The sequence below is a fragment of the Anomalospiza imberbis genome, chromosome 1 (genome assembly GCF_031753505.1).
Source record: "Anomalospiza imberbis isolate Cuckoo-Finch-1a 21T00152 chromosome 1, ASM3175350v1, whole genome shotgun sequence".
Lineage (NCBI taxonomy): Eukaryota > Metazoa > Chordata > Aves > Passeriformes > Viduidae > Anomalospiza > Anomalospiza imberbis.
This window is the reverse complement of record NC_089681.1, coordinates 133,491,840-133,506,302: the sequence shown is the minus strand read 5'-3', so window position 1 is coordinate 133,506,302 and position 14,463 is coordinate 133,491,840. Positions and strand designations below refer to the sequence as shown.

Here is a 14,463-nt window from a genome sequence, read left to right as displayed (position 1 = left end):
ATAAAACCTCTTCATGGCAGCTCAACTTGGGAGCTAATTAAAATGAGGCTTTTAAAATGGGAAAAAATTAATTAGCCAAAAAGTTGAGAAGTAGGAATTAGCACCTCCAGAGATCTTTGGGTAGTTAAATGCTTGCAAGAAAAATATAATTTATTTACTTGTTTTATCTCATTGTTCATTGCCTACTTATCATTTTACCTTTTAGTTCCATCTTACCTAATGCTTTTGTGCTGTGCATCAGTTGCTAAGGCACCATCTTAGGCATTAAACCTCCTGCTGAAAGGCAAGATACTCTACTTCTTCTAATAGCATCTTTAATCTTAATCCCTGTAGATTTTAATGTCTCACCCCTATGATGCTCACAGGCTTCATTGACCTTGACAACAGGAGTATCTGGTCCTCTGTGTCACTCTTTTTTTTTTTTTTTTTTTTTTTTTTGTTTTTTGCACATTAAGACAAATTTCTGTGATTTTGTGGTTTTCTTAGGCTGCACTGTAATACTGTATAACCAATGATTGAACTTTTTAACCATCCAACCATCCTACACAAGAAAAGTTCTCCAAGCAGTAAATTAGAGTGACACAAGATTGCTTTCTCACCCTTTCTGCTCTTGTAATTATTTAAATAATGATTCAGTTGCAGAGATATTTGTGTACTTTTTTTGGAAAGCTCTTTGTCTCACACCAACACAGTCTCACTGTTAGAAACCACATTATTTTAATGGAAAACTGAAGGATGTTTCTTCCCCGCTGCCCCCTCCCCAGATCTGCCTTGAGTTTCTTTCTCTCCTGTCTTTCCTCAGTTGGTTAGTGACCTGGTTCAGTCCCCCCAAAGGACAGTGTATAAAGGGGGAGATGGTGAATATGTCACTAAGTAAGCCAGCCACAAGCAGAAAATAGAGAAGGTCTGAATGTCAGGCCCTAGTGGACTTTGGGAAAATCTGGTCTGAAGAAAATATAATTTCAGAGTAGTCTTTTTTGAACTTCAAGTATTTTCTGAACTTCTCCCTGCTGGGTCTTGCCTTTCTTTTTTCTTTACTAAGAACAGTGGTGTAAAGTGAACCCATACCCAGTTTGGCCAGTTACCCTTTTCTAGCCTTATGAGGAAAACTATACTCCAGAGTATGTGACTTCTGTTGCCAAGGTTAACTGATTTTTATAGGGTCTAGCATAACAGGAGAGCTGTTCTCAGCTTCCACAAGAGTGAGTGGGTAAGTAGTTGAGGAGGATAGTGTGGCTAATGTGGGTTTTGGCACTGCAGAGATGGTCTTTGAGGGAGGACTGGTGGATTGTCTTATGAGGAACCTGTGACAAGACCCAGAGTCTGTACTGGGGCAAGGTCTGGGTGTCTCCAGGCTGTGCCTCAGTGTGCCAATACTGACCAGGGGTCCTACTCCCTCCTCTTAAGTGGGACAAAGGCACTTGGGCACCTTTGAAATTAGGTGAGATTGGCTACCATTTTGTTCCAGAGCTGGAGCCACTCAGTCCCTGCTGTTCCCTCAGGTACAACTGATGGAAAGTGAAGGATTCAAAGGATCTGTGGAGCTGTTTCAATCTCATCTCTCATGGTTTCTTGCCTGCTCAGCAGAGATATTTACTGTGGTGTAGGCTGGGATGCCCTTGGCTGCAGTGTTGTGAGAACAAGAGGAAGGGCCAAAGGTTTTATTTTCCTATGCCAGCAAGCTGTAGACATGACCAGGGCAAGGGTAGCAGGCATGGAATGAGGTCACTTGTTTGGCATTGCCTTTTGTTTGGTTTTCCTTTCTGCACAGTACGTGTTTCTGGCTCAGATGGTAGCTGGCATGCTGTCTTGAATTGAATTAGCAGTCAGGGTACTTTTCAACAGAAATGAAGTGTATGAAAGGCTCAGAAAAGTTTGGTGGTTATGGAAAATTAAGCAGAATTATCAAAGAAGGTGATAGCAAACGTTATAGAAAGATGACTTTATTGTGGGATTGGAGATTAGATGATCAGCCTATATTGATAATTGGTGGAAAAATACTCAGAAGACACAAATGAGGGTTGAGTTTTTGGTATGAAAAAAACCTACTTGAGCAGAAAAAGTCTATAAAGTCACAGGTAGAATATAACTGCAGAAGTGAATGTGATTATGTACAGTTTCTTATAAGGCAAGAACTAGGAGCAGGAAATGTATCAGTCAGGCACCATACTTAAAAGAAAAGCAAATATGTGGTATATAATAAAAACTTGGAACTCATTAATATAGGAGCCAGGGAAGACTAGAAGCATAAACTACATTAAAAGAAAGATTAGACAAGCTTGTGAAAGTTAAATTAATCAGGAAATATTAACTGTTGTTATCCAAATGCAGTGACAGGGTCGGTAAGGCTCTGGTATGCTGATAGCAGGAAACTGCAATGATCTTAGTAAGGAGAGGCTATTCCACAAGTACTTGCCTTGGCATGCATTACTGAGCAGTGACAGAGCCATGATGGTGTCATCAGTGAAACCAGTGAGTCCATCAGTGAGCTTAGAGATAGCCATGTGCTATTTCTGGTCACAGCTGTGGCTCTGTCCTACCAAGTTGTGAGCAACCCATTGTGTCCTTGGTTAGCCATAACTGGCTTGAATGTACAACATTAAAAAGGATTAATATTTATGCACCTGACCCTAGACCCCTCTGATATTGGTGGGCTTCATCCATGACATCTGATTGTATTTTCAGGCTTTCTGTTACAAACCTGAGAATATTTCTGAGCCTTGAATGGTGAATTTTTGAAGAGGTGGCTGAGATGCAAAGGTAACTAAGATGTGATGCGTATTCCTTACATAGATGCAAGTGTTTTTTGCATGGCATGGCAGTTGAAAGACAAAGTATCAATCATGAGTAAGATGGATTCGACCCCACTAGCATTTTTTACTGGTTTTCAAGTGAATCTCCTTATCATGTTACCACATCTGCCTTGGCAATACAGGACCCTCTTGAAGCATACAAAGTGGATTCATAAACTGAATTATGTGCTCCAACCACCAAAGTGTATCCAGTCCATCGAACCAGAGTAGAGCTAGGCCATAGCTGCTTCCCTCTCTTTTAAAATATTTTATGTCCTTAGAACCATTTCATCCTGGGGATCTGCTCCTGTTACACTGCAGAACTTTCTGATGGAAACATTGCTTATATTATCAGGCTTAGAAATGAGACATCACTTCGAAGTTGTGTTCCCTTGGGACCTGAGTGTGATGCTAACTGCAACTCCAAGCTTTAAAATTCAGAAAGAGGAAGGCTGGAAATAGTGGGCGCTGAAAATCAGATTGTTGAATGACCTCTGTTTGCCCTGTCAAGGGGTCACTGAGACTTGTCTGGTGCATGCACTAAACTTGTAATTTATGTTTGTGGAGGATGTCAAGAGGAAGATTCATGCCTGGATGTGCAGGTGCTCCATTAGGACTTAGAAAGACATGGATTGATTAGGTGGTTATTGCCATCTGCAAAATTAGCCTGGTCAGAGACCCCTGACAGGGAAGCTCGGTGCATAAGCAGTGAGCCAGGCTGCAATTGATAAAGCCTCAAAATGTTGGCAGTAGATAACTGAGATATCTGTGAGAACTATCACATCTGGTATGCTGGCTCTGAAGTTTTGGGGATGCCATACTGCATCTGTCTGATGCTGGGACTGAATTTTGCCATGTTTTTTTGTGTCTGGGCCTGCAGAAAATAAGCACACTCTGTGTGTGTATGAGATACAGGAGGGAGGGGAGGGTAGCCAGAAATTTAGTTGGTTTTGCTTTTGGGGCAATGTATAAATATATGCCAGATGTATAAATGAGACTTGGGAATTGATATATCCCACAGCTATAAATGAGACTTAAGAGTTATCTGGTAGGCCTGTGTCTGTCGGAAAAGATATTCCTGTGGTTCAGAACAGCATGAGGAACTTGGGGAATCCTAGGAAATCTGCTCCATGTGGGCAATTTGTTTATATTTTGCAACATGACCTTTTCTGACATAACTCTAAATAAAATGTGAGGGTTGAGAGCTGAGGCACACAGTCCTTCTCTGTTAAACTAATAAAGCTGGCTGTTAGGATGTATCCCATGGATCTGGCTTTTGTTCACCTGTGTATCCTGCTCAGTGTTCGGTTTCTATTCTCAGATATGTACTGCACAGAAATTGAGCCATTTTCTCAGGCTGTTTCTTACTGGTTTTCAAGAACTGGCTGGAGAGAGGAGAGGGGTTTCAGGAAGTGTTTCCTATTGTATGAGCACTTTTACTCACTGCACTTAAGAACATTGCATTGTAAAGGCCACTGAGGCAGGTCCTTAGCTGTCATCAGTATTTGCTCATAGAAATCTTGTCATGCATATTTTAAGCCTGATCTTGAAAGCTTTCAGATTTTTTTGCCCTAAGTGTCTATCCAGGCGTTACCTGTGGTGTTTCTTGTTTGTCAGACAAGTTCTCTTAGATATGATTGAATATTTGGATCAACCATCACTGATTTGTATGAAGACGGGGCAATACATCTTACTACAACTGGATTTGGGAAGTCAGGTCTTTATTCCTGATCTTTCTGATGGCATTCTTTGTCGCCTATGTCAAGCTACTTCAGTTCTGTTTCCTTTCCTATACAATGGAAATAATTGTGCTGAGGGCCTTTGGAAAACTCTCTGAAGTTATAAAGAAAATGGTAGAACAACTGAATGGTATGGCTGCTGGTTGTTGTTACTTGTGTAAGTTTTGGAAGTGGTAACTTGGAAACACAGGAAACAGTGTAGGTAGTAAGCTCTAGTCTTCTCTTTAGGGAAGGCATAGCATAAGAGTTCTCAAAACCCATGTCAAACTCTGTATTAATCTAATTACGGCTTTAGCCTACTCTTTTTGAAGATGGTTTGTTAATTTCACCAGCTGCAGGTAAAAAGCCTCATCCAATTTTCACAAAATAGTTCTTTATGACAGGGTGACCATTGTCTTTTTGTTTGCATGGCACTTCTGCCTCTTATGTGTTGAGAGAGGTGTCATTCTCAGACTTTTGTTATGTGAAGCTGAACAAGTGAGTAGTTTTCATGTGCCTTTGCAAAAGCCTCATTATTCCACAAAGTCTTGACTCTGCCTGTTCTGATGGGAACTCACTTTTTTTTTGAGTACAGAGGCTGAAAGTGTTTTTCATGCTACTGTAAGTGAGATTTAAAAACTACCTTTCCTGATCAATTTCAGGATTATATTTGATTTTCTTCATGGCTGTTTCGGTGGCCTGCAATTACTGTGTGATTAATTTGGATAGGCAAGTACATCTCTTTCCAGCTATCAAACCTATAACTTGCAGTAGAAATTCTCTGAAGAGCATATTTTTGCATTAAGTAATATTAAATTCCCTCTGATTGCTCCAGACCTCAAACCCGATTAGCTTTACATAGAGAATCTTTTTTTCCAGCCCTAGCTCATTAATAAAATTACTTAATAAAATTAATCATGGTCAGACCCTTAAGGTATTTCCTCTTGGTATCTTTCAGCACCCTTCTGTTAACTCAACTTGTTAAATTATTTGTGCAATGAGCTGATCTACCTGTCTGAATTTGCAATTCTTGGATCAGTCAACATATTTTCTAACTTAATACATAAACCTTATTTTTTTGTACTACTTCTCTGTGCCTGCCGTGCCCAATTTGGTAGATTATTATTGTTTGGTAGATTATTAACAGTCCATATAAATGACATTTATATTTTCAGAGTACTTAGTTATTTTTAGGTTCTTTCAGTTTGGGCACATAGAAATCTGCATAATAACAGATATATTGGAAATTTTAGTGAAATATAATATAGTGAACAGATATATTGGAATTTTTAGTGAAAATAGAAAATAACAATGGAAAACTTTTATCACAAGGATTTGCAGTACATTGCTTGATAAAAGATTATTAAAGATGTTTTTAAGATAAAAGGATCATTTGGTGACATATCATATATGGTGATAGGCTTGAGATGTTCCTTGCCTGCTGGTTTCGTACAGCTTTTTGTAAAGTTCCGGTAATTGTATTTCCTTTCTTGATGTATCTGATACAGTGTAAAATTTAAAGACCTTGTTAAAAGTCTTCTTCTTATTCACTATAGATGTGGATATAGCTCTTGGGTTTGACCTATTGCAGCCTGGATACTTTTTATTTGAAAGATACTGAAATTTTGCAAATGCTTTTGCTGCAATGTGGAGCCTTTCAAAGTTATTAATTACAGAAGTGAGTACAACCTGGTTTCTGTGCTCAGAGCGTGTGATAGATGATTGTGTGTAGCTCTTGTTTCACATGTGGGTTGCTGTCTCTCTGTGTTGCCTATGTATCTCTGCCATTGGAAAATTCTCACTTTGGATACCTATTTTTCATAAGTTGAAAGAAGTAGAAAGAAGAGAGAGGGAAAGAGAGAAAAATCAGAATAATTAATACAAAGTTTCATAGAGCTAAAGCAGATTTCAGATCTGAGTCCCTCTTTGAAAAACTTGAACATGGGTCATGTATGTATGCATAACATAATGTGCTATGCCAATTTTATACAGAATTTTGGAAATCGCATGAAAGTTCTTACTTTTAGAGGAAAGTGATGTGCTGACCACCTTCAGTCCTACTGGATACACAGTTAAATTAGTGTGCATTCAGAAAGAGAATGGATATGTGGAAGGCACTTGAATTTGAAATATCAACTGTAACTTTAAATACTGCATTTGTACATGAAAACCAAAGAGGGTCCAGGTTTAATATGTGGAGGGCCATAGCTCAAGATCCCATGTATCTTTTACTGCTGAGATCAAGTATTTGGCTATTTTACAGACTGGAGTCTTCTCCCTCCTTCCCTTTGTCCGTCTCCAATTCCAACAAGAAAACTGAAGCTCTCATTCTCCTGATGCCCAGCATAAGAAAAGAAATCTAGACAGTCATAACTAGTTTGACCTCACAGCAAAGTTCATTTTTGCCAACTAGGCTCTATCCAAATCATGAATGAGTGATTTCTTCTCTGGAGGCAAGAGGTGTAACTTCCAGGAGAGATCTGAATTAGTCATCTTTGGCCAATTTTTCCAGTGAGGTGTTCTGATGTGCCTCTTACTGTCTTGCCTTCCTTTCTAACCTGGGTCTGTCCTCTGACAGCTCAGTGATTGGTGGCATTCTCCTGAGAGACTCTGGTAACATCTCATGGGGGTGGAGTGTGTTTCTTGGGATGGGATTAATCTCATATTAGCTTGTTATTTTGATTACAAAAGTGCCAGGAAATGTAGAGGCACAAGTACATTCTCATGTTGGTGTACTGGAACAATTAATCTGTCTACTTGTTCCAAAGATATTTATTTATCAGGGTACAGGAGGCCAAACGCCTTGGTAGATCTGTGTGGCCAGCTCCAAATGCCTTGCCAGTGGATTATTAAATAAAGGGAAATCCTTTAACTTGTGTGTAAGCCTGAAAGTGAGGGGATGTCCTGCTACTCTTTTTGGTTTTATTTTGTCTCGTGTTCTTCACTGCAACACTGGATCTACATTACTTCCTCTTCTGTGTTCATTTTACAAACCATTTTTTAGGGCCATGTCAGGATTCTGCTTCAGCAGACTAGTAGCAGTCTAAGCCTGTGTGCATGTGCTTGGTGCTCTAGTTCTGAACTGTGACAATTTCCCTAGAAAACTCTAGAATATCTTTAATGTGTTTAAATTTTTCAGGAGCATTTTTGCACTGATACATAAGGACTGTTGAATTTATATGCCATTAGAGCAGTATCAAACCAGACAGTAGTAAGCATGGCTTAATTATTCTAATGCAGTTATACAACCCTCACTTGTCTAGGAGCAGACATATTTTTAATTACCAAACAAAGTTTGTTTGTGTTAGAATTATTGCTCCAAATGACCTTGGCAATTTGCAGTCCCCTGTAGCTAATAGCTTTCTGAATGAAAATAGTGGACCCTGAACTCTGGAGGTGAATAAAGTAATGCTTTGCTGTGTATTAAGAGGAATTTTCAAGTATGCTTTTTTGTATTCTTTGATAACAACACTATTTACTAAAATACTAAAGTACTAAAAGCTATTTAGTCTTTCTTATCAACAGTTAACCTTGATAAACCTTGTCTTCATAGACACTCAGCATTTTTTAAATTCTAATTTGTTTAGTGTGCTCCTTTCTTAAGTGAGTAGCTCATTAAAAATTTTTTTTCCCTTTTGTTCAGTGATAGTTCTTTTAAAAGAAGCCTGCTGTCACATGGCTAGTAATAATCTGTATTTTTTGCCTTTTTTCCTTTTCCTTTTTTGCTGTGCTTGTTCTTGGTTACATTTGGTTTTATATCTAGAAATGGAAAGTGCCATTGCTTATTGGAATGGTCTATAAAGACTCCTTTGTCTTTCAAACTAAATTTCTTTTTGGTATCCTGGTCTTGTTCTTGTACAGGGTTTTGCTAACATCTCTGCTTTGTCTGTGCTTTTCTGCACAGATACTTTCCTCACTTCCCCCCATACATCTTTAGCTTTGACAAGTTGGTTAGAAATACTTTTAAATTAGAACAAAGGAAATCAAGGCATTTTAAACAGTCTTGAAAAAATTATTATTTTATAATTTATTAAATTTTTATTAATATTTTATTTTTATCCTTTCCTGGACTTTCAGGCTTAATTCAGTATATCTTGCTGTAATTCTGTTATGGAATTTATGATAATAGTTATGGTGAGAATTCCCAACTCCACTGCTTTGTGGAAACCTGCTTGATAGCAATAAAAAGTATCCTTAATAAAAAGAAATGAATTCTATTGATAAAAGTGCTAAAAGTCAATGTGGTGACAAGCTGTGCTGTCTTGAAAAGACAATTTAAAACCCCTAAATCATAATATAATTTTCTCAAGGCTTTTTAATACTGAAATCTACAAACAGGGGTTACATATATGAAGAGCAAAGTATCATGGAAAAATTTCACTTTGCAGAACTGAGAGGAGATTTCTGCAAGTAAACTTTACTTTGAAAACATGTGTTAAAAATAGAAACATTGCTAGTGTGAGATCTCTCTGAGTAGTGAAACAAATCTGTGGTGCATTTTAAAAAAGCAGTGCTGTTGTTCATTTTTGTCTATTTTAGACCCTCACATCAACATCTGCACACAGAAATATCTGTTATTAAGCTGTTCAGGTCATTAAACTGGATGTAAGGCTGTGCAGAAAGAATGCATGAACAAAGTAATCATCAGTATACTGCAGTAAGTATCTGCCAGCTTCCTTCTGGCACTTTTACTCTGTTTCCTTCTTAAAGGAAATGAGATCATTCAAGGTAGGCTTGTCCTTGATGAAAGAGGTGTAAACTTATATATTCCAAAGTGTTATTGTTTAAGACCTTGCCAGAATAGCTTTTTGCTGCTAATTTTTTAATGGCCAATACTAAAAAATTGAATACTAAGAAATGATCTTAAAAATTAAATAAATGTTTATTAAGAAACTTTTTGGATAATTGAAAGGTATGTAACTGTTTGGAAGCAGATTTTAATTGCCAACTTCAACCTCTCTGAGGACAATTTATAAATTTAAGAGATGGCAACTTATTAAACCAGTCCCTTAGTTAATATGGGAGACTTTATATCAACTTTTATTCTGATAGATATGAAGAATTAACTGGCAATTTAAAAATTGGCAATTATTATGGCTATGATCTGATTGAAGTACGTATGTTTGAGCAGACCATGACTCCAGGCAGTAGTGTGTTTATTTGGACTATTAAAAGGCCCTATTTGCTAACCTTAAAGCAATTAACTTAAATATAGCACAACTGTAAGCAAATTGCAGTGAAATGCAACATGACACAAAACAGAATCAGTCTTGGTGCTGAAGTGATAGTCATGAAGGACCTGATAAAGGAGATAAGCAAAGAATGACATAATTTTATGATAAGTTATTCAAGGTAGGGCAAGAATAGAATGTGAGTGACAACAACAAAAAAATTTTAAGAAAAGTGAAAATGTGATTGTAAGTTCAGATAAATATATATGTATAATTTATATCTATAAAATAATGACCTTTGCACTGACCTTTACCTCTCATAAGCTACTTCTCTGAAGACAAAATCTCAGTTCTTAGTAACAGTCAAAAAAATTATACATAAGGAATAAATAGGAAAACAATGGAAAATGAAAGAAAATAATCCTTGATTATGCATCTGTGGCAGTCCCTTTTTCCCACAGACTTTGAATAATGTTTTTGGTTCTGGTATGTTCAAAAGGGAAAAAAAAAGTTCTGGAAAATCACCAAGGATGATTAAAATCAATTGGAAGAATGAATGAGTTCTGGTACAGGAGTCTTCAGCCTAGACAAAAGGGCTTTAAGAATTCAGAAAGATGTTGTAGAAAGCTCTACACAATTATCATAAGGAGTTTAAGTCAGGGAGTGACTGCATTCTCTGTCTTCTCATGCAAGAACTAGGAAGCAACACGTGAAGCTCCTCAGAAGGCAAACAAACCAAGCAGAAAGAGGTGCTTCCTTGTGGAAAGTATTAAATGACATATTTTTGTGCTAGAAGTCTTATATGAGTGCGAAAAATCTAGATTAGTTCAAGGATAAGGCAAGCCCTGAGAAAAAAATTGTGCTGCAGAATGAGGAAAAACCCACACCAGGTTCAGGAAATACACCAGACTGAAAACAATTGGAGTCAAGGAATGTGTATGTAGGGGAAGTATCACATATATTCACCCTGTCCATACTGCTTCCAGCTAGTGCTTGTGGCCATTCTTGGATAAAGAACACTAGGCCTGATGGACTTTTGGTCTAAGGTCCAACAATTCCAGTACTAGAGACTCTTAAATTCTGTCTTTATATAGAAGCAGTGATGAAAGAGTTATATAAAATGTTTTATAAAAATATAAAATTTAAAACATTTTTATAATAGATAGAAAGAAATTGATGCTGAATATAAGTTACTAGCTAAATACAAAGGATACAAAAAGGTGAAAAAGTCCATTTTAAATGGCTGACAGAGTTAAAAATAATAAAGCCTTTAAAATAAATGATCATTTTAAAATGTAGTTTTTAGCTATAACCAAGATAACTTCTGCCAAAATTATTATTTCAAGTCAATGGAATGTGGTTTCTAATCCAATCCTTTCCAATTTTTCGAAGTGTTTTTGCATGTTGAATTTGTACTTGAAATAAGTAAGCTCGTTTCACATTTGGGATTTAGCCTTTCTAAAGTTACAACAACATATAAAAAGTTACAGAATTTTTGGAATGAAGCAGAAAGATGTGTCCATCCCACTTCCTTGAGATATCTGAAGCTGGACCAAAATACTGTTTATGGAGGGTTTTTGGTCAGTGAGGCATATGGCAGATGGCTAATTGGCAGATTTCAAGGTGTAGCTGTTTTCAAAGGGGAATCTCAAATGGGGATGCTTTTAGCAGTTTTCCCAGTGGCTAGTCCTTGGTTAAAGACTTGAACTAATTTTGTAGGTGCTCTAGTGGACAAGATGTTTGCTGGGAAATTAATTATAGATACAAAGTTAATCCTAGAGGTAAAAGGAAGCTTGGCGATCTTTCAACAAATAACCCTTATGGAGTGATTTCAGATTCTGGGTTAAATGGTCAGAGTCTGAAAATACTTATTTTTAATAGTCAGATGTAAAAGAATCAGCTTGTGAGCCTGAAAGTCAAATGATACTTATCAGAGGATGAGAGCTGGATTTGAAAGCCAGAGAAATGTAGGAGTCATTCTAGTTGTTTCTGTCACTGTAGCACTGGGGCAGATAAGGTGATATCCTTGGAGGTTCTGTGAGGACACCACAGGGAAGAAGGAGCACGATACTCTCAGCAGAGGTTGTACAGAATCAGGGCTGATACCAGAGTATGGTGTCCCCATGGTAAGGTGGATTTGAAACAGATGAGTAGAGTTCAAGGGAGGACAAGAGAAATGATCCTGGGGATTGTAAAGTAATGTTAAGCTGTTGGAGTGACAGCTATTCATTCATATGTGAGAAAGAAATGGTTTTAGTATTGCATAGAGATATTTGCACAAGGAAAAGATATCAGTAAAGCTGGGACGTGACAGCAGTCCTGACAGAGATATGACAAGGTCTCCTGGCTGTGGATTTAAATAAACTGTATCTTCCTAAAGGTAGTTGAATGCAGTTAATATTTTTATTTAGAGGAGACATGGCCTGGATCAATCCTGTTAGCTGCTATAGAGAACACTTTTTAAAATGTCCTGCTCCTTTCAGCATCAGACTAATTGTGTGTGGGACCTAGAGGTGTTCTTTCCCAGAGATATTAGAAAGGACTTGAGACGTTTTCACCTTTTTTGCAGTGTGGCTATATCTTATTCTGTGCCAAACTTCTTACTATCCTGAGACTGAAATTTTTTAATGTACTTGAATTCAATGAATGGCTTTGGAGTACAAAATACCATCTTGTGCTATGCAGAGCACTGCAAGGAAGCTGCAGACAAAGTGAATATTTGTATGAGAAAGAGAGACCTAAAACTGCTGAAGGCTAGAATACCATCATCAAGGCCGAATACCATCATCCCATCATCATGGTATTCGGTCTCATTTCTACAGTGATTTTGTTGAGTTTTCTTGACATATTTCAAGGTTTTTATGTATGTCTTCTCTGTGTGTGCTCATGGTGGCTTGCACATAGGAAGTCAACCTTACACCTCTCTTCTTATTATCACTCTTTTTAACTCCAGTTCATGACTCACTGCTGTGTAGCCACTCACTCCCTGCAGCCCTCACCAGTGGAATAGGAAGGAAAATCAGAATAATAAAGTAAAACTTAAGGGTTGAGATAAGAACAGTTTAATACTTAAAACAGAGTAAATAATAAACCAAACACAGATAATAATAATAGTAGCAGCAGCAACAGCAACAAAACAACAGCAGCATAACAACAGCAATAATAATAAAAAGGAAATTATTAGAGATAAATAAATGCTAAGAAAAATGAGTGATGCTCAATATAGTTGCTTACCACCTGCTGACTGATACCCAGCTGACCAGCAATCACTCCCTCCCAGCCAATTTCTCTCAATTTATACACCAAATAAGATGTTCTGTGGTGTAGAATATCCCTTTGGCCAGTTTGGGTCAGCTGTCCCAGGTGCATTCCCTCCCAGGTTTTTGTCTTCTTCTTGCTGCCAGGGCATGAGACACTGAAAAATCCTTGACTTAGGGTGGTACTACTTAGCAAGAACCAAAACATCAGTGTGCTATCAACATTATTCTCACACTGAATCTAAAACACAGCACTGTACCAGCTACTAAGAAGAAAGCTAACATTGTCCCAGCTGAAACCAGGACATGATCCTTTTGTAAATAGGAAGGATTGTAATGGTTTTCTTAGAGCATCTCGTCTTTTAGCTATCCAACTTACTCTTGCCTTTGCCTATGCTTTATTGGTTTGTAATCTCTACTGACTGCAGGATGAGAGGCAACAGGAGAAATAAATTATATTTATAAGATCTTCCTACATCTCCTGCAGTTGGGTCTTCCAGCACATAAAGAATTGTCAGTGTAGAAGTTAAGTGACATATGAAGGGCTTGCACAGGACAGCATTGTCTGTGATGTCCAGGTACTGTTTCTTTGGACATTCTCAAATAAGCCAGTAGAAATGGAGCACTGCAGAATCTGATAAAAAAGCTAAACTACTTTTCAAAATAATAACTGTTTCTGGCCTTACTGTCATTGGGAAATCTGTATTTTTGCCCTTAGATCAGTTTCCCTTTTGACTTTATGATTGACTTGTAACATGTTCACAGGCATTGTGTTCTGCCCACTGAACAACTGAGCTGGAATTTGATTGCCTTGTATTACAAATTAGAAAATTCTTATTTTTTATTAAGCAGCATTCATTGAATGAATGCATTTGATTATAACATGCTGCTTATAGTTTATATTCTTCTGTAAGGAGTGGTAAACATTGCAGAACTACTTTGAGAATATATAAATACCTGAAATTCATTATTGCTTCTTTAGGTCCTGGGTAATCTTCCTTTGTCCTGAGATTGTTCCCTTATAAGAGGCATGACTCCATAGATAAATGAATATTGCCTTCCTGTTCATCTTCTCTAAGATAAATGATAAACAAACAAATTGTAAATAAACAGATTTAAATCATCTTAATATTTCTATGATATATTCTTACATAGTTTTTATTATTTTATCTTTCTTACATAAGCAAGGCAGGCAGATTACTGTGAAATAAGTCTTTCTTTTCCCATTCACTGTTACCTCTGCTTTTTAATACACTTTTTAGTATTTCAGCATTTAAGTTAGAAAAGCTATCAATTTCCCTCAACAAACAAGTAGGAAACCTAACAATATGATGCTTGAATGTGAGTTTAGATAGAACTACTTCAGTAGAGAAAATAGTAAAATGATACAGAGGATGGGCATCAACTGCTTATGCAGGGACCAGAAGAGTTCCACAATCCTTACAGGTATGAACCTATAGATGTCATTGTTTGTCTATTAGTATTAATATCCTCTGTAGAAGAAGCAGTTTCAGTTCTGATGGAT

The 14,463-nt window shown here is 37.3% G+C and overlaps 1 protein-coding gene across 3 annotated transcripts in view; it reads left to right on the top strand.

Moving 5' to 3' along the window:
• NEBL (nebulette) overlaps positions 1–14,463 on the top strand; it is a 251,854-nt gene that overhangs the window by 121,678 nt on the left and 115,713 nt on the right. The window contains exon 3 of one of the 3 annotated variants that reach the window (XM_068212616.1): positions 2,686–2,760. The exons of the other annotated variants lie outside the window; for them this stretch is intronic. The gene's annotated coding sequence lies outside the window, so the exon portion shown is untranslated. The remainder of the gene's footprint in view (positions 1–2,685; positions 2,761–14,463) is intronic. 3 annotated transcript variants of the gene reach the window in all.